This window comes from Excalfactoria chinensis, chromosome 12 (assembly GCF_039878825.1).
Source record: "Excalfactoria chinensis isolate bCotChi1 chromosome 12, bCotChi1.hap2, whole genome shotgun sequence".
In the NCBI taxonomy this organism is placed as follows: Eukaryota; Metazoa; Chordata; class Aves; order Galliformes; family Phasianidae; genus Excalfactoria; species Excalfactoria chinensis.
Window position 1 is genome coordinate 15570706 of NC_092836.1, and position 19425 is coordinate 15590130.

Here is a 19425-nt window from a genome sequence, read left to right on the forward strand (position 1 = left end):
CTTCTTGCTGGCTGTCTTGACAGTCTTATATTTGGGGGCAGCAGAGCCCAAAGCCATTCTTCAGTTCTGACCAAAATCACTGCAAGCAAATTTACAGATGCCTTCTTCTCAACACAGAGAACTTGCAACACCATTAGACATTCTGTTCCAGAAGACTCAGAGCATAAGAGACAATGGAGATGATAAAAGAATTCAGTCTAACAGTTCATTTCCTAGCAGTCAATTCACTTCAGCACCACCTAATTCAGTGATGTTTTATACAAAGGTTTTTACAACAGGCTCAGCTACTCCAGCAAGTTAAATACATATTCAGGGTTTGGTCTGTAACTGTGACCGGGCTATGGAAGCTGCTCACGTATCACAGACTCCATGCGTAAATCACAGTATCACTTTTGGGCCATTTCTTCCAACTGAAGCACTGCACGCACAAATCAGTGTCCAGTAACCACAGGCCACAAGGTCACACTCTTTCCAACAGTACAAGTAAAGTTCATTATTCAGAACTGGAGAAAAAAAAACAATTCCTGATGGTAGTTACTATACAAAAGTTAGTCGCTGCCAGTCATTTTTTCCAGGTAGGAGAGACAAATCTGGTTTAAAACCCATGCATGCATCAACCTTGACTGAGCAAAAAGTTGAATCAAGATGTCTGTGTTCAGCAAAAGCAGGACAAGTTTACACACTGATGCATGAATAATGCAGCATGCTCCAAGAAAAAAAGAAAGAAGTTCACGACTGTAAACAATGTAAGTATTCTAATATCAAGAAAAATCAAAGGAATCTCATCACTTTGAATACAGACTGAGAGAAAACATGATAACTAACGTCACTAAAATGATTATACAAATGTATCTAAAGATAGAGTGGATTGGGGTTGGAAGGAACCTTCAAGCCCATTTGGGTTGCCCCCCATCAGGTCACGCTGCTCAGAGCCCCTCCAATCTGATCACAAATACCTCCAGTGATGGGACAACCACAGCTCTCACCAGCACCTCACCATCCCCTGAGTAAATAACTTCTTCCTAAGGCCTCATCTAAACCTACACCCTCTTTTCAATTAAAGCCATCCCTCCTTACACTATGCCTAACTCGGATGAAGAGTCCCTCCCCATCTTGCCTGTAGGTCCCCTTCAGGCACTGAAATGCTGCCTGTCCTCACAGGAGAGGTGCTCAATAACAGAGCACTTTCAGGCAAGACTTCAAATTTACACACAGATTAACAAAAAAACACCAGTTGTTTTGTTGGTTTTAGTTTTGTGTTCTTGTTTCTTTGTTCACTTTCATCTGATCACACACACACAAAAAACAAGACAGTTTAGGACAGTGCACCAGGGAAGGTCTTATTTTCCCTAAAAGAACACTTACTTTTTCTAAAAGACAGTAACATTCAACAGAAAAGGCATCCAAGTCCACAGCCTGTATTACAGCAGCCTCAAACTTAAGGTGAGCTTCTTCTTTCCTAGAAGAAAAGATCACACAAGCATGAAAACCACAAAAGTCAGCTGGGATGGCATATTTTAAACATATTCTAAAACAGAGCTCTCCCAGCTTCAATGGTTTTATGATCACCTTCTTATCCTTGTTCCAACCACAGTGTCCCACAAGCTATCCTATAAGACCTATGCAGGACCTTCCTTCCCTCATCTATACACACCCTTCCCAACTTAACACTTTGTAATCACACAGAGCCAGGCTCTCACACTGCCTGCCTTTTTACGTAATGAGCTTTGAGGTAAGGCAATTTCTGGGGCAACAATCGTTTAAATTATCGTCTGATAATTAAGAGCGTTCACTTCTGGAAAGGATGGAAAGAACATTTAAAATGAGAAGGACAGGTGGGCACAGAACACTCAGCTACAAGCATTCTTCTGAGAACTTCACACTAGCACCTATAATGGGGAATAAAGCTGCAAGGCCAACCAAAGACCTCAGAGCAGGTAAGAAAAGATTATCATGGGCAGCAACCTTTAAAAAGCTCTTTTTAAAGTGAATAATATTGTTCTGTTCTAAGTAGCGCCTGCTGCAAACCAACACCTGGTTGGAGATGCAAGAATGGAGTTGTATTTTGAGCAACCAGAAGGACGAGGTTACCACCCTATTGGCCACCTTCCTTCATTCATCTCCCCAATTTCTCCTGCAACTCCTGAGAGAAATTACATCAGAAAAGAACACAGGACAGGACCGCTATCACAGCGGCTTCCTATTTGATGCTAACAGAAAATTCCAGACCTTTCTTACTATGTCCTAAAGTGAGGAGAACAGCAAACAGGAAACTGGGAAGTGACAAATACTCATTCCTTCACTGATAGAAGTCTGCTGCTGCTGGAAGAAAACAGCACCAAACCCCTATAATTGTGATAGAGCTTTGAAGCACTGATCGAAACCCAAAGCTGACAGCTTTAGTAGCAAACACTGCCGGTACAAACACGCTGCGAGGCTGCTTGCGTGCTTCGTTCGGCTAAGTTAAGCCCTGATAAACGTTCTGCAGGAAGGGAAGCGGTTAGCCCTTACTAAGTGCCTAAATACCCGCTGAACGCCAAAGAAAGCCAAGCCGCCTCACGAGCACACAGAACCCGCACAGCGCACACAGAACCCGCACAGCTCCAGCGCCTCAGGGCCCGCCAACAGACGGACCCAACAGCGGCCTCACAGAACAGCGCCGGCCCAGCAGCCGCCGCACAACCCACGAGGCCGCCCCGTTTGCACGAAGCGCTCTCGAGGTCCCGGCCCAACCCGGCTCCATCCCGGCCCCGTTCCGGCCCCGTTACACGCTGCGGGGTCACGGACAACCAACACCTCGCCTCCCCGCTCACCTCAGCTCCACACAGCACAACCCGCGCTGATGCAACCCCGCGCGCAGGCATGACAGGAAGCGGCAGCAGGCGCACGCCGCACAGCCGGCCAATCAGCGAGCGGCACGCGCACGGCGCAGCAAAGCGGCTCGGCATTGGCGGTGCCCGTCGCCTAGAAACAGCAGGAGGGGGAAGGAGCTGGGGGGGGGGGCGGTCCGGCCTGGAACCGTGGGGCGTTCTGAGGAGAGAAATACCGAAAAGGGAGTTCATAAGATTCCTTTGCTGCACAGACAGGTGGATGTTACGTTCGGGAAGCATTTCGTTTAACAGAGGCTTGTGTTGGTTGAATTGGAACGTTACTTAAGAAACAAAACGGGTTTGCACCCCTCGCGGAGCAACCTGGACGTTTATTAGCACGTGAGGTAGGAAGGCTCCAGAAGGGGCGCTTCCAGACGGGATAACTGAGGGGAGCTCACTTGGGACACGAAACTGAGCTCATTTGTCATAACAAAATGACCGCAAAGACGGGCAGAATGGGGAAGGCGTATTTAGGAGTGTGATGGCTACATCGAAAGACAAGAATAAGGTTCCAAGTTCCGTTTGAAGTTCCAAGCTCCATTTGAACTTGGAACCCCGAGATCCGGGCAGCGCCTCCCCGCGGAACCACGACAGCCACCCAACCCGGCGCTGAGGGGCGGCTAACGCAGTTTGCGTACCAGCACTGCTGCAGCGGAAAGGGCGGCTACGCAAAAAAAAAACTGAGCGCAAAAGGGGTTCGTGAATAGCGAGTGAGCAAAATAACGCTCTCCGAGCGCTGAGCCAAACCAACAGGCCGCGGGGGCGGCAGGTCCCGGACCGCACGGCGGAGGCAGCGGCCGGCACGGAGATACGCGGTACGGAGCGGTGAGCGACCACCGGGCACGGAGGGCGAGCGGTGGGAGGACGGGCTGGACCGGGAGGGCCGCGCTCCCCTCCGCGCACCCCCGCGGTGGCGGGACATGGGCTGCGCCGGAGGGTATAAGTAGGGGTGTGCGGGTGCGCTCCGCCAGTCGGCGTGGGGCGGCGGCGGTCGGTGCGGTGCGCGGCGTTCTGGGCGCTCCTGTCGGGCCCGGCCGCGGCTCCTTGTCCCCCAGCGCAGCGCTGACAGCGTGGGAGCGGGCCGAGCGTCTGTCCGCGGCGGCTCAGCGCTGGTCAAGCTGCCCCGCGGCCCGCAGCCCTTCGGCCAGGCTATGCGCTGCAGGAGGGCTCCGCTCAAGAAAAAAACGGAGCGGATCGTGAAAAGGTAGAGGAGCCCGGAGAGACCCCGGCAGCGGGGAGGCGGCACGGAGCGGCGGTACGGAACCGCGATACGGAGCTGCAGTACGGAACCGCGGTACGGCTCCGGGGAGCGACAGCCGAGCCCGGCGCTGAGCGGAGCCACGCGAAGGGGCGGCGTCGGAGTCGGACCGTCCCGGCGGCGGACGGGAGCATGTGAGAGAACGGCCGCGATGCTGCGACGCGCGGAGTCGGCGGCGTGGAGCGGAGCGAGGCGGCCCCGCTGGGCGCCCGACCGCGGAGAGGGGCTGCCGGGCGCCGGCTGTTCGCTGCTGAAGGGCGAGGCGCGGCGGGGCGGCAGCCGCTCGCGGTGGCCTCCCGGGCGGCGGGGCGGGCAGCACGGCGTGTGGCGGAAGCTGCTGGGCAGCCGCACGCACAGCCACCTGCAGCACTCCCTGCAGCTGCAGCAGCGCTGCCGCGCCGTCCGCCGCTGCCACCGTCCCTACCGGCCGCGGGTGCCGCTCTCCCTGCGGCCCGTCAACTTGCTGGGCCGGCGGGCGCCGGGCATGCGGGCGCCCCGCAACACCAACCAGTTCCTGATGAGGGAGAAGTACCGGCTGATGCACCTGCGCTCGGACTCGGTGGGCACCGAGAGCGGCGGGTCGGACTGCGAGATGGACCCGCTGGACATGGACTCGTACCTGGGGGTGCTGGAAAACGCCCGCGGGGCGCTGACGGGCCCCGCCGAGGACGCGCCGCCCCCCACGGCCGAGCCCCCCCCGGCCGCCCCTCTCCTCGCGCAGGAGGAGAGCCAGCCCTACTTCCCTTCCGAGGACGATGTGCTGGAGAGCGAGCTCTTCATGGAGAGGGACTTCCTCGAGTTCTGCAGCCGGATCTCCTGAGCCCGGCGGGGCCGTGAACGAGCGACTTATTTATTCCTCGGTCGCTTCTCCGCGTTTTTGGCAGGAGGCAGCGGCCGCTTTTAGTACCGCGCGTGTGGACGGACGGACAGCGGGAGCCACCACGGCTCTCTTGTAAATAAAGAATAATAATAATAAAACCCTTTTCTGCAGGTCAGCCGGGAGCTGAGTGCGCTTTGCTTGGGGACGAATTGGGGGGGAGGGGGGAGAGGGGGGAACAGCGGGGGCTGCCGGCTGAGAGCCGCCCCCGGGGAGTGAACGCTGGGGTGGGGGGGCTGGGGGGAGAGGGCGGACGGAGCAGCGCAGTCCCGGCACACAACACAGCCCCGCCTCGGCCGGGGAAACCGCTCCGCCAGAGCCCCCAGCAGCGAGCGGCAGAAGAGAAAGCAGAGGGGGCTCCGTGCGGCCATAAACAGCGGAGCCACCGATCCTGCAACGCGTTGGGGATCCCTCCCTCCTAAGGAACGGCAGCGGAGCGGCACTTGGTGCACGAGCTGGGAAACGCTGCAGTTTTACCAACCTTAGCAGAGCCAGAAATGGCTAGAAAGAAGGAAATGTCTTTAAAAGCCTCCGAGCACCTAAACAGCACTGCCCGGCCCCAGAGCAGAGCTCCGCGGGGATAGGTAAGGCGTCAGGGTTAAGGGGCGTGGGTTTTACCTACTATAAAGGTAGCAGATCACGTAAACCAGGCAAGAATAGAGCCGGGAGGCATCAGTACAAGGAGACCGACCTGAAACAGTTAACAGCGGTGGGTTACGCAACAGGTAACATTCCTGAAACTTGTTGCCACAGGAGCAGAGAGCGGCGAATGGGATCAGCAGGGCTGAAGCAGGCGGGCCGTTGGCTCTTAGCCGTGCCGTGCAGCAGCCCGGAGCCGAAACGGGACGCGCCGTTAGACGTGAGAGAGCAGTAAGAACGGAGCAGAGCATGGAAGCGGCTGCTCGTGCTCCGCAGCTCTGCCAGAGCCAGGAGAGCCCCGGCCCTCAGCCCGCAGGGCCGTCCTTACTCAAACCCCAACCACAGCGCAGCTATAGGACCCTCAGAGCTGCAAAATACCAGCTTGGTTTCCGAATCCGTTTTCCCTTCAGCTCCCGGAGGACTGCAGCATGCCTTGTTTTTCCCACCACATAAAGGGCTGATGAATGCAGGCTGCTGAGCCGGGAGAATTTGCTGCCCCTCCTTTAGAGCACAGCCATGAAACCAGAGCTGGATGTCAGAACCCCCATGAGTCCAAACGCTGGCTGATCTGCACACGGTGCCCTTTGTGATAACACACAGACAGAAGTTAATCCTCGTCCTTACAACCATATTTTCAAGCAAAATCCAGGAGATTTGATATTTTTCTGTTATGGTCCTGTGAAAAACATCACCCAAAGGCACTGCTTTCCTAGGAAAGGAAGCTGCAACACATTATATTAATGATATGAGTATTTAATCTGGAAAAAGCCAGCTATTAGATGGCTATTTTTATAGGCCCACCCAGGTAAACTTCAGGCAATGTCTTACATAGTAAATATCACTCTTACTGGGAACAACAGGTCTGTGCCAGTCATGCCTACACTGGGAGCTTTGCTCCATGGTAAGCCCTGCTGGGAAGGAGGTGAGGGGAAAACCTCACACAGCTGAGCAGAACCAGTTTGCATCTACACCAACTGCAAAGATTTGGACTTCAGGATGCTTGTATGTTATTGATGAATCTGCACTAACACGCTCATTTCACATCTTGAATGCACGTTTTTGTTGTGCTGTAGGACAAAACCCACTCTGGAACACTTGAAACTTGGCCTTCATTCTGTAGTGCTGCTGGTGTATTTCCATTATAACATGGATCTGCTTGAACACAAAGTAAAACAGAAGTGTAAATTAACAGAATAGCACAGGGAAATAATTACAGGCCCTGTGCTGCCAGGCAGAATTACAGACATAGCTTAGATTTTCAAAGCAAGCCCTATGTTCTCACCACCAGACAGATGAATTTGCCGTTCCTGTTCAAGCCACAGAGGTACATGAGTGCACCCTCCTGCCCAGAGCATCTCTCCCATTGCCTTCTTGCACCATCCAGCACCAACTCAGACTGCACTGCCCTGCACAAGTGCAGTCACACACTGCTCGGGTCTGCTCATCTCATGGTAGGATTTCATGGAGAGCAGAGGGAAAGAGAGAAGATGAATGGGATTCTCCCTTTCTCCTTTGAGTCCATACAGAGCTAGAACATGCATGTATTTCACCACACACCAAGCAAAACATGTTCAGTGAGGGGTTCTCAGGTATTGCCCTTTATCGCCATGCTCACACACTCACTTTCTTACTGCACCTTACATAGTTACACTTGTCAGCAATACTTAATCCTCTTAGTTTCAAGACCTTTTTCTCTTGTGTTACTTATATTACTTAGGTATGTCTTGTTTATCATTTTACTGATGTTTCCTTCCGTTATCATTTTAGTTTACGAAATGTATTTATTAAGCATTTGGCAATACCTGCCTTGTAATGGATGCAACGACAAATAACACCTTAATGCTAGGTTTGAAAGCATTTAACAAAGCTGAAATTCAACATATAACAAAAATGGTCAACATCAAAGCTGGGAAATAAACCAAAAGCTCTTACTTCAGAAGATCAATCGTCAACCCAGCGGCCAACAAACTCCATCATCTTCACAAGCTTCCCAATGACACGTTTTACACATGCATCATCTGCTTCTATTTCTTGTGCTGCTGACTCAAATCCAGTTCATACACACAGGTACTAAAGCTGATCAATAAACTACAGGTATAGTTCTTAAGTGGATCAGTGCTGTTATCGGGCTGAATTTATTATAGATTGTGAATCCTAATTGCTTACTCTGCAATACTTTGATAAGACTGATCTGACTGGCACGGTGATCTTTCAGACCATCTTACAGTGAAGCACCAAACACTGACATCTGTAGAAGGGAAGGCAGAGAAGTATTATCAGTTGGAAAGCACGTTAGTGCTGAGAATGACCACGTCCACCCAGCAGTACGTACATTATGCAAACTGTGAAGTGCAAATGGTGAGACTGGAGGGATCTTCCTTGGCACATTTCTCTTACAGAGGAGCTGGTGGCTCCCAAGGATTGCACATCATTCAGAGAGCTCCTTGTAAACCTCCATACAGGCATCCATCCCAAGAAGCCAGCTGAGTGTCAGGGCAATAAGTCAAGGCCTTTAAGGAAGTTGATGTTAGAGTTAATCCATCATGTGGAATTAATTTGTTAAACATTATCACACTGTTATTTGCTATCTGATTTACTAACAGTCCTTTCCAGAAGATGATCCCTTTGTTTAATAGCAACAATCATCCAAAAGTTGATTCAAAAATAATTAAAATTCCAAGCTCCACAACAGCCCTTTTAAACATAAGCCAGCAACGTCTGCCAAGGGAAGGAAAAAGAAGAACAGAAAGCCTCCTCCTGGCATGCCCAAGCATCTCGTTCAGGTTAGGAACTGCAGTGTGCTTCAGTCAGCAAAGCACCACAGAGGCACTGACCCCCATCAGCCCCACACACTGCACTTATGAGCCCGGTCCAACTGGAAACTGAGTCAAGGAGTCTTGTTTCAGCAGTAGGAAGCCCCAGCATGCCATGGTAATAACACCCATTTTGCTATTTCAGGGGTTCTTGCAAGAGTCAAGTCAGTGGTAAAAAATGTAATGCTCATCTTTCCTTACCAAATGAGTCAGCGCAGCAGTGCTATCTGCTGCCAAGTCAACGGCACACAGTTTTTCCTCTGTTAATATCACTGAGAAACGCCTGGACCAGCATTTCCTAATTATCCTGTTCACCCCCTTTTTCTCTCCACAAATGAGCTCCGTAATTCAATTTCTGTCCCTAATTACCCCAAAAAACAGCACCATACTGACAAAGCTATGCTGCTTCCAAATCCAGACCTGCTTCCATGCCATATCTGAATACTTCTTGTGCCATTTATAGAGTAACGTGTCCACACTTTGAGAAACATCAGTTAAACAACTATTTGACTTGGGTGGATGTAATTTGTTTCCATGTTAATACAGACATGGATGGAGCAGGGGAGAGATCACCTGCATGAAGAATGCAAACTGCTTGACATGCTAATGGAACAGCAACTGGATAAACAATACAGAAAAGCAACTCTCAAGAAGTTTAGGGGAAGGATACCATTATTTCCCCAAGTGCTCTTTTAGATGGTAACTACTTTCCTTGCAAGGAACCTTCCCAGTCAGATGTGGCTCCCTACATCTTCAGCAGTCCTCAGTGCATTTCTATTGTACAGATCTCTTCACTCTCTCACGCGTAAAGATCCTTTGGGAAATAAGCTTCACAGACCTAAAGTGTATTGATGAAGTGCACATGCTGGCTTCTGTAAGGCTTATGCAACATCTCCAAAATTATTTCATTAGAAAAGACTGTGAACAGACAGCATTGATCTGACTCACTAACGACTTACAGAATCATAGAATCATCTGAGTTGGAGGGGACCCCTAAAGGCCATCTGGTCCAATCCCCTGCAACAAGCAGGGACACCCACAGCTCCATCAGAGCTCAAAGTCCTGTTTGAATCATGGCACTTTTTGAGCCAGTGTATACAATCCACCCCACACTTTCTTCCTGGGCAGTTTGCTTCTCCTGCAGCTCAGTCCCCATGTTGACTGACATCCTCAAACTTTTATTACTGGGGAAAAAGTAGTAGAAAGGAGAATAAAAAACATCAGCTACGCTAAAAGTCAAATTCAATGTAACCTGGTTAAATAAGAGCAAGAAACAGTTAAGTCCCCATTGAAAACAACAACAAAAAAAACCCTTCTAATCAGAACTAGGAGGGGGGTTTCAGCTATTTTTGAATCTGAACTTAATAAAAGCCATAGCATCAGCTTCCTATCCTGGCCTGGCTGCCTGGATCCCACCCCAACCAGCCTCCAGAGCAGCTCCCCAGCCCTATCTTTATCAGGCCATACCCTTCTTTTTACGTCCAGGGTAGAAACAATGAGCCAGCACTACACCGCTACCTCAGGCAGAGTTACGTTTTTAAGTCCTTACATCTTCGGTTATTAATTTGACTCACCTAAATTGCCTCACGCTGTAAGAGGCAGACAAGGGAGACAAATACTATGCAGCAGCCCTGACCTTAATGAAGCCAGGCTCCTATGAATTCACTTAGCAAGACATGATATTTTCTGATAGCCCCTTCAGTACAGCACCTCCCCAAGGAGCAGAGCATCAGCATTTGGCTGTTAAAGACATGAATTGGAAGAAGTTCAGGTGTGGAAACAGGGCTACGTACTGCAGTGCAGTTCTGACCACGAACACTAGAAATACCCTATTTCCGTACACATGAGAGGCAAAGTCTGTGTTCAGCATATGTTAGCTGCAAAGAGATCCTTCATGCCAGTAAATCTTGCCAAGTCCTGAAAGCACTGGCCTTACTCATGCTTGTGCTGTGCGATGCATTCATGCCATTTGTTCAAGAATGTTACAGAGAGAAGCAGCCGTTGTCTAAACTGTACAGTGCTTGCACAGCAACTGGTGATCTGGATATGCATCAGAGCTGGTGCACATCTGTCACAGTTGCTGTATCTCTAATGTAGGTGTTCAACGCTCCCCAGACATATTGGATTTAACTGCAGCAAATGCTGCAGGTGCTTAAGTATATCTCTGGGATGTATATCACAGCCAGGTCCCTTTTGAGGCACCAGCCTTGCTGCTCGTTCATTGCACAGACCTCTTGTACACTTCTCCTCCCAGAAGTTCTAGAGAAGGCTCCAAAGAGGCTGTGTTTAGAAAGCAGCAAAAGAAAGGCTTTGCCATTAATACTACATTCATTGCTTAGCTGATAAATTGCAACAAACTCAGCACTCATAGGCAAGTATTTAGACGACGTTCCAAGACTCATGGTTAGGCAACTACTTCCATTTCTTCTCTGCACTCTGCTTTCATACCAACTGCCTTCAGGAAGAGTTGCAGCAATCTCACTTGGATGTCGGTTTCCCTTCCCTAAACAAGCAATCTGTGTGCCTGAATATGGCTCCAGGAATTCAGAGCTGGTGAATATTTTATAGACACATTTTAAACAATTCATATAAGAAAGAGGCTGGCTTGACTGGTATTTATCCACAGCTGTTGCTGCAACAGGAAACTAAGCTAATTAGGAACAACAGCAACTACCTCCAATGGGGGAGAGCAGGTAATTACAAAATGCAGACAACAGTTATGGTAAAGTTTCGCTATGACAAAAAGAGGCATTTGGTTTCCAAAGCTGTCATTCTACAATATCTTAACGTGGGTTCATTCACCGTTCACTAAAAATAAAGCACACTCACTACGTCACACATTACTCAGCTTCCAGCTTGTTCTTTCCTACCAAAAAAAAAGCCAGAACAAAATCCTGTTAGCAGTTCAAACCCAAAAGGTGATGTAGCTCACTGGTAGAATGAAGGCCACTGTTCTAATGCTGTTGGAAAGTGAAGCTGTTCAGGACAATCTGTATTGCTAGTATTGCTGCAGATAACATTTGTGTTCCTTAAACAAACCAAAGAGACCACTATAAATACAGCATGATGCTCATTAACCTTGGATTTGTGGAGGAATGTCCACATAGTCCCAGGTCCCAAAATACTTTGGTCAAGAAAGTGGATGCTGCTGAGACTGTGTTCTCTCCAAAGTTCTTCGTCCCTTACAGATCCAAAAAACATGAGGGCTTTCTTAGTAACACGCATCAAAGTCTTTTCATAATGCAGATTAAAAAGCCAACTATCCCATGGTTCTCATACGAAAGTATACTCCTATCCAATTCCAGTTTTGTAACTGGAACAAGATGTCAGGATGAGCTTCCTTGTATTTCAATCTGATGTAACAAAGAAAGGTCTAGATTAAATGCTTTCAATAAGCAGGCTGTTGAATTTGAGCAAAAAAATGACTGAAATAAGCATTGTCTCATTTTTTATTTGGTTACCTGCTTGGCATAAAGGACAACCTGTTCCTGATATACAAAGCAACAATTCTGTAACAAGTCCTAAGCTGAATTTTTCCTTTGTACCTATTTGGCCACAAGTGGCTCATTCAGTCAAGAAAGGCTTTTAAGCAGATATTAGAGTTGCAGCCAGGACTAAGTGACAATAATGAGTGTAGACAGTTTAAAACCTTGATACTGTTTCTGCTTTGTACCCAAACTGACGCCCCACTGAGTTCTTTCCACGTTTGCCTTCCTCTGTGGTATGACAAAAGGCGCAGCTCAACACAAACAACAACGTTAATGAGATTTCTATTGGGATTGCAATACATTTTTCTACTGGGACCATTTGGACACTACTATTTGCCTAATTATTCTTCTCCTAATTAATTCTATTGGCAGTTGCAGATCTTCAGTTACATAAACACTCTCCTGTGTTTGCTCACTTAAGTGGAATGGTTCCTGTAAGCTAATATGTTAATGGTGGGATTAAGAACAGCTTCATAACCTCCACTCAATACAGAAAATATAGGAATTCTCTGTAGAAAAGATGCAGCTCCTCAGACCTCCACTTCCCAAATACAAGTAGGTGACTGCAATTCTCAAGGCTATGTTTCCAATTTATTTCCATCTTGCAGAGTTGGGACAAGGCCTCCCATGGCCAATGAGTACAAAGCAATTTCTTTGGATAGCAACTTGACAGGAAGGATTAATACAACTTTACTACACTGAATGATACCGCTACAATCTTTTAAATATTTGGAGAATAAAAGAGTTCAGCACTCTGCTAAATTATTCCACATACAAACATAGCTAGTAATGACAGAGTACTTGGTATGTATCTATTTTGTCTTCGTGGCTTCCATCCAAATGGAAACGTAACTCATTTACCCAGCTCTTAAGAATCTGCAGCACCGTCGATATCAGCCTCATTTCATGAAGTGAGATCAAAGCCCATTTTGGGGGGATCTCCAGCACAACAGATTTCTCCCAGTAGCTGCAGAAAGTCCATCCTGCAGACAGTCAGACTGACTACAGCTGTTCACATGGTGTGCTTCAAAGGTAGGAAGCTCCCACCAGACAAGGTTTTGCACTGACTGCCCATTTGCCACCCAGGTGTTCCACTCAAAATATTCACAGGAAGGAGCCATTAATGTGAAATAAAGCTAGAACCAGTGCTTTAACAACTCCATTGCATTCTGCACCCTTCATGTTACTACTGTACATTTAAGACAAGCTCCTCAGCTCACAGGCACAGACTGCTCACAATGCCTCCATTGACTTCGCCTTATCACAAAGTTATTTACTTTTCCAGTTGGAAGACGTCAGCTTTGAAAGAGCTGTTTGAACATTTGAATGAGAGCAGAAGTGATTACTACCAGCGCCCAAGGTCACTTGCCACATTTTGCTTTCCACAAACACAGACAGGGTTATTTAGTGTTACAAAACTGAACCGGACTTATCATTCTCTGGGACTGTGAAATTACATCAGTAGAGATTAGCTCTATGTTTTCCAAATATTACCAGCATCATCAATTCTATTCAATGCAAAGACTTGAAGATGATTTTAACCACCTGAACTCGCCACCTGCCTCTATGCTACGATACCACCACCTCCTCTGCAGAGTTAGCACTCACACGAAGCAGTCTGCTAATCCAGACAAGTTAGCTCAGGCCACTGATTTAAAGAACTATAATCTTATCTGGCCCCTTTGCCTGGAGCAGGTAACAGGACACGGTTACCAGCCACCTGCATGCTGCACAGAGGGCTGCAGTCACCAGGAGAGGATTAGGAGAATCTGCAAGTCATGGGAAACAAACATCTCACGGCAGCTGCATGGATCTAATGAAGGTTTCATTTGAGTAGCACCACCGTCACTCAGACACTCTGGTTTACAGAGTTAAGGCTTAATTTAATCAAAAAAGAAGCACAAAGTGTTAATTGAAGCCTATTTATCAGCCTAGTTTAACAAAATTTTGATAGGCCGTAAATGACAAAGAGCTGAAGTAGATTAACATGCAACATTTTTTTGTGTGTCATTTGGTAAATATTTACTTGTTTCTGTGGTAGGAAACAAAGATAAATTTGACTTGATGTGTTCAAGCATCTCCACATAAGAAAGAGCTCATTCTTCAACTGACAGGAATAATAAGAAAGTACCAGTGAATTGCCTCAGAGAAACCAATGCATTTTGCAAGCTGGAGGTGACCTGACCCCTCAAAGTCCATCTGGGCTGCCCGTGCTGCACTGCTCAGGTCTTCTTGCTCCAGGGAGAGCAGCTGCCTTGGAACCCACAGTGCAGACACACAGAGGCCATGAGACACACCACGACGGGTTGTGTCACACAGCACATGTACTGCCCGTGTTCCTCCACAGTCTGGAATTTCAGCATCGCAGTCATACCTGGTCATGGCAAACCATGAATCAGAATACTATCTCTGCTAAGAACGTTCAGTAATATCAGGGGTAAGACTTCCTAACCACAGCACTTCCATCAATTTCTAGTTACACGAGCTCTATTCTGAGTAAGAAACATCAAAAATGGATCTCTCAGTACTTAGTGATAACACCATCCATCTCTTCTGTGCAAGAAGTTGTCTCTAAGCAAGCAGAAGCGGCTGCTTAGTACCCTCCATGGAACATGACAAAGCAAATCAACTCACATCCTGCAGTAGGGGCACTCAGGCAGGAAGCAGGCAAGATGCCAGAGCAGCACTCAGTTCCACACAGCCTTTCTACTTGTACAGTATACATGGAGTAACATACAGCAAAGAACAGCAAAAAAAAACCCCACTGTTAAGTACCTGGAAGCAATCTGTCACATGTTAAAAACCTCAAGAGTGTTTTATATTTCTCCTCTTTCCCACTTCTGCCCTAATCTCCACTTTCACAGCCATGTGCTCCCCCTGCATCTCAAGATGGCTCTGGTACCCGACCACACCATGACCCAAATCAACCGTAACCAGAAAGAAAATTAACTGAAAGCACTTCTGCTGCTGGATTAAGAGATTAGGACTGGCTTGCTGATCATGTGGGCAGATGAATGCCAGGCACAAAAGGAGCACACACTCCTGTTGTCATCAGCAAGTTCCCAGCACAGTTCAATTCTGCCTTTTATATGCAACCAAGAGAAAAAGAAAGATGCAGAGCAGAGGAGGATGTGAATGAAGATTTACATAGTAACCCGATTCAGCTGAGATGAGACATCTCCAGCATCTGTCGTACATGTAATTTTCATGTCATATCTTTTATGAGCAGCAAAAAAAAAAAGAAAAATAAAGTCAGCATTTCAACAAATCCTGTATTTGACTGAAATACAGCTTTAGCCAAAATCTCAAGGGAGCGATAGTTGTTAGCTTAGTTCAGAGAGCCACACAGAACTATCGGTACTCCAAGGAATCCCTAAAAGCACCTGGAATAAGTGCCTAACGACCATTTCAGCTGAAGGCTTTAGAGGACATTTTAAAGCTTTCACATACTGCAGAAGAGAACTCAGGCTCTGCAAGGTGCTATCAGAGTATTCATAAATATCCGCATAGGAGAGATTACCCTCCGTAAATATTTTTGATGAGTTCTAAATGTCACTGCCTCTTACATGCTGCTTTAATTCTGATCAGGTTCATCTGATCAGAAATTAGTTCAACTCGTTTGTGAGATAATGGAATAACCTTTCTTGTTTCAGATTGCTGCTTCAATAAAAGGCCTGACAGAAGAGATTTCTCATACAAAAAACATCATTTATAATTCTCAGCTACTTGCTGTCAGTCACTGGGGCTAAAAGCAGTGGTTTGCATCCTGATTTAGGATAGGAGGGCAATCAGAAAATTGCCTTTGAGTCTTATTTCTCTTAGCAACTCAAACCAAGCCAAACTTAAATGGAGAGAGGTCCGGTATGAAATAGTTTCCTTGTACCCATGATAACTGAATGAAGCAGTGAACCTCAAGCTGCCTTTCAGGAGGTCCAGGCTGGGGATTTCTCTGCTTGTATTATCTGATATTAAAAGGAAAGCTGCACAAGAAGTCGTGGGTCTACAACTGCAGAGGATGGGATGCGATAACCCAAGTATTATTTTCTACAACAACACAAAATGCTATTATGACTTTCTAAAGTTATTTATTTTGCTTAATAGAAAAGATCAGAAGCAAGAAAGGAAGAAAAGAAAGAATAAAAAGCAAAGCAATCAGGACGGACAGATAAGTACAAAGTCCACTGATAACCTGCAGGAGTTAGACACATCATTCCCCCATGTATCCTTACAAATGACTCCTACCGCCAAAGCTGTAACGTTGATTTGCAGACACTACTTATAGGCACTGTAAATCAGAGACATTACTGCAAGATCCAGCACACAAAGGGGAGAGGCACCGCTTTACTACTGCCAAAAAAATAAAAAGCAAGTCACTAATAGCAACTAACTCTGAATGAATACAAAACATAATAACATGGCCATCCCCAAAGCAGACAGATCTTACCCAGTGTAACACTCTGTACCTGAAAGACTTCTGAGCCCAACATACACATTTGACAGTTCTTCCCTTGAAAAACGTTATTAAGCAAAAACATTAAATAAATCAGAAGCAGAAACTGGTGCCTGGTGCAGCTATGAAACCTAAAATGAGCCCCTGAACAATTGTTTATTTCCCACTGTCACGCAGTAAGACTTTCATCTTAGAACAGAAGAACCCCAGGCTCACGCCTGTCTGCCACAGAGAGCTTCTGAAACGTGCTAAGAACTGTAAGTATTAATAACTTTCCAACATACAATTAACTGTTATTTACCAAGAGTAAGAACTTGGGGCAGGGGGAATCAAACTGCTAGAAAAAATAATAATAATTCGACTATCTTCCCACTTACAGTGCAGGATATGTGAGCAGAGTATGTTAGCATCCAAGCATCCTCAGCTATCTACACTGAGCCATAAGTGGACTGCAGTTCATCAGTGGGCATTACAAATCACACCCCAGAGGACTGTCTGCAGAAGATATCTAGAGAAAATCTGGAGGAATCCACACTGAAAAACAGACACGTTGTTAAGGCAGTAAAAAGAAAAATCAAACCCACAGCTGCCTTCAAGCAAGTACAGCATGGCAAATTCAGCTGTGCTTACACTTAGAAAAATCCTTCTTGGAAAGACTGCAGATTTTGGGGTTTTTTTTCCTCCAATTTTTGCCTTTTCTTTTTTCATTTTCTAAAGATAACCCAGCACAGAACCAAGCCCACGGACATGCATCTTTCAAAGAGGAAACAACCTCACCTGAGAAAGACACTGATCAGCAGCTGCTCTGCTACCTTCGTGTTCTCCCCACCACTACCACCATTTGTCACCTGCATTCACAGCAGGGACAAAAGCCAACCTACAACAAGGAATTTTTAAAATGTCACATCAACCAAAAGGGAAAACACGACAGTTAAAGAATGCTGCAGTACTACAGCTTGCTTTCCTGACGCCGGGATGAAAGCTTGTTTTAGAGGCCAGTTTCACAGTGCATTATTCAAAATACACCACAGCAAATTTAGCTAATTTCATCATGTACAGGGTTGTTCCTTGGCACCCCAAAGTGACAACCATTTCATGCCAGTGTCACTTTTAATTAACAGAATGGGGACTGGTTCCCGGCACCTACACATTAATCTGCAGAACACAAGGCCTCTGCATGTAACAACAGGGGATGTGATGTGTATCTTCCCCAAAACTCAGCTGCTGTTAATACAGGTTGGACTTTCAAACAGCCCCGATCATTGGGCTGGAGATGTTTGCTCAGCAGAAGAAAACTCAGCTTATTTAAGTAAAAGACTGATTTTTCCCTGTTCCGAAACACAGAGCAGTGGACTGAGGAGCTTCAGGGATCATTTTCTTCTGTATTCCTATTATCCGGTGCATTCAGCTGTCTTAAATAGCTGAAAGGTGGGAAGACAGTTCAGTTCCTCAGTACTAGCTTTTCTGACTTGCATTAATTCTTAACCTCTCCCATCTCTCAGTGCAGGGCTACTTGCCAGCATCATCTGCATTTGCTATCCAGTCCCCTCTGCCTCATTAAAGGAAACTCGCTAATAGCAGAGAGAACCATTTATGAGTCAGCCCTCTGATATGGTGAGCCACGTTCTGCTGCATGCAGGAGCTTCCAGAACTCCCTCTGCTGTAATCTCGTTAATCAAAACACACATTGAGAAACTAGACTAAAGGCCAGTTAGGTTTGTTGGTTTGGCGTTCATTTTTTTTTCCCCCACTAAGTCTTCTCTAAGAAATGCCTACACACCAATTCATACATTTTACTCAGCTGAACAGCCCAGCCTGCACTGCGAAGGACTCGCCAAGAAAGGCAGAGCGAAACAAAACACAGAACCTTCTCGTGGCAAACATGGCTCAAAACGAACAGATCAGACAAAACCTGCTAGGTTCAACTTGCAGTTGTTTCCAGTATCCAAATCCTATTGCACAGAACAGAGCAAAAGCTTCAGGATGCCATCTGATGCTTGCAGCAGAGGAGGGGCTTCAGGAAAGAATACTGCGTATCTTAAAACTAAAGGCAGAGGAAGTGCTACAAATGCTTCCACTTTATCTAACACCTCTGGCGATTGGCTGCAGAGCTGTTGCTACACAAACTCTGCCTGCTCCAGCTACACACAATAAGCCCTCCTCTGTTACAGCAGGCTGCTGCAGACATACCCTGCCAACGCAGCAGTATGAAACTGCACTGAATTTCAGCACCCAATGGCCGTCTCCCCTCAGGCTAAGAGGACAAGCAATAAGTTTGCCTAAGAATGTACAACTCACTGAAATTAAGCTCAGCGTATGGGCAGAAAACCTTTGTCTGTGGGAGTTTCATGTGAAGCCATGAAAACTTCTCTTCTTAGTTGTTTCCAAAGCAACAGAACAATGTGGTTCCAATCCCTGCTGGTGCATTTTCTGATCAAAATCTTTTACAACAGTGTGACCACTGTAGGAAGAAAAGCAGAGAGAACAAAGAGAAGCAATTTCAAAAGGCACCGTATGAGATCTGGAAGCAAATTAACCCCCCTCCTCAATTCAAAACAAGCAAGAAAACCAATAAAATCAAAACAACCCAAACAAAACCAACAGAGGGCTCACAATTCAAACACCGCTCAAGTTTGTTTGCCTTTTTGTATTAAACCACCCAACATCTTCACCTTTTGTCTATTAAGATCAGTGCTGACAAGGCTGAGGGTCTGAAAGTCTCACCCCTCCCAGCAGTCCCTCTTGTCACCAATGGCATGCCTTAGCCCAGGAAAAAGCAATGGAAAAACACCTGGTGCCTATGCAGTGAAATGGATAAGCCAACGTACCATGTCCTCTGCTCCTTCTCTGACACAAACCAATGCTGAATTTAAAGGAAAAACAAGACAAAAAAGCAGCATTTAGTAAAATGAACAACTTCAGTGTTCAAAGAACTGATTTGCCTGAGCACGTCCCAAGCAGACTATGGGGTTCAGTACTATTCTTATTTATTAAACGAAAAAATTACATTTAAGTAAATGATCCTAGGAC

The 19425-nt window shown here is 46.8% G+C and overlaps 1 protein-coding gene and 1 non-coding gene across 2 annotated transcripts in view; both read right to left on the bottom strand.

Moving 5' to 3' along the window:
* The window catches only part of IARS1 (isoleucyl-tRNA synthetase 1), a 75531-nt gene extending 72594 nt beyond the window's left edge, over positions 1–2937 (bottom strand). The window contains exons 1-2 of the mRNA XM_072347088.1: positions 2814–2937; positions 1366–1459 (exon numbers count right to left, since the gene is read on the bottom strand). The gene's annotated coding sequence lies outside the window, so the exon portion shown is untranslated. The remainder of the gene's footprint in view (positions 1–1365; positions 1460–2813) is intronic.
* Positions 320–454, bottom strand: LOC140258005 (small nucleolar RNA SNORA84). The gene has a single exon (XR_011905161.1). It is a non-coding gene; the product is annotated as a small nucleolar RNA SNORA84 (small nucleolar RNA).
* Positions 2938–19425: the final 16488 nt, after the last annotated feature.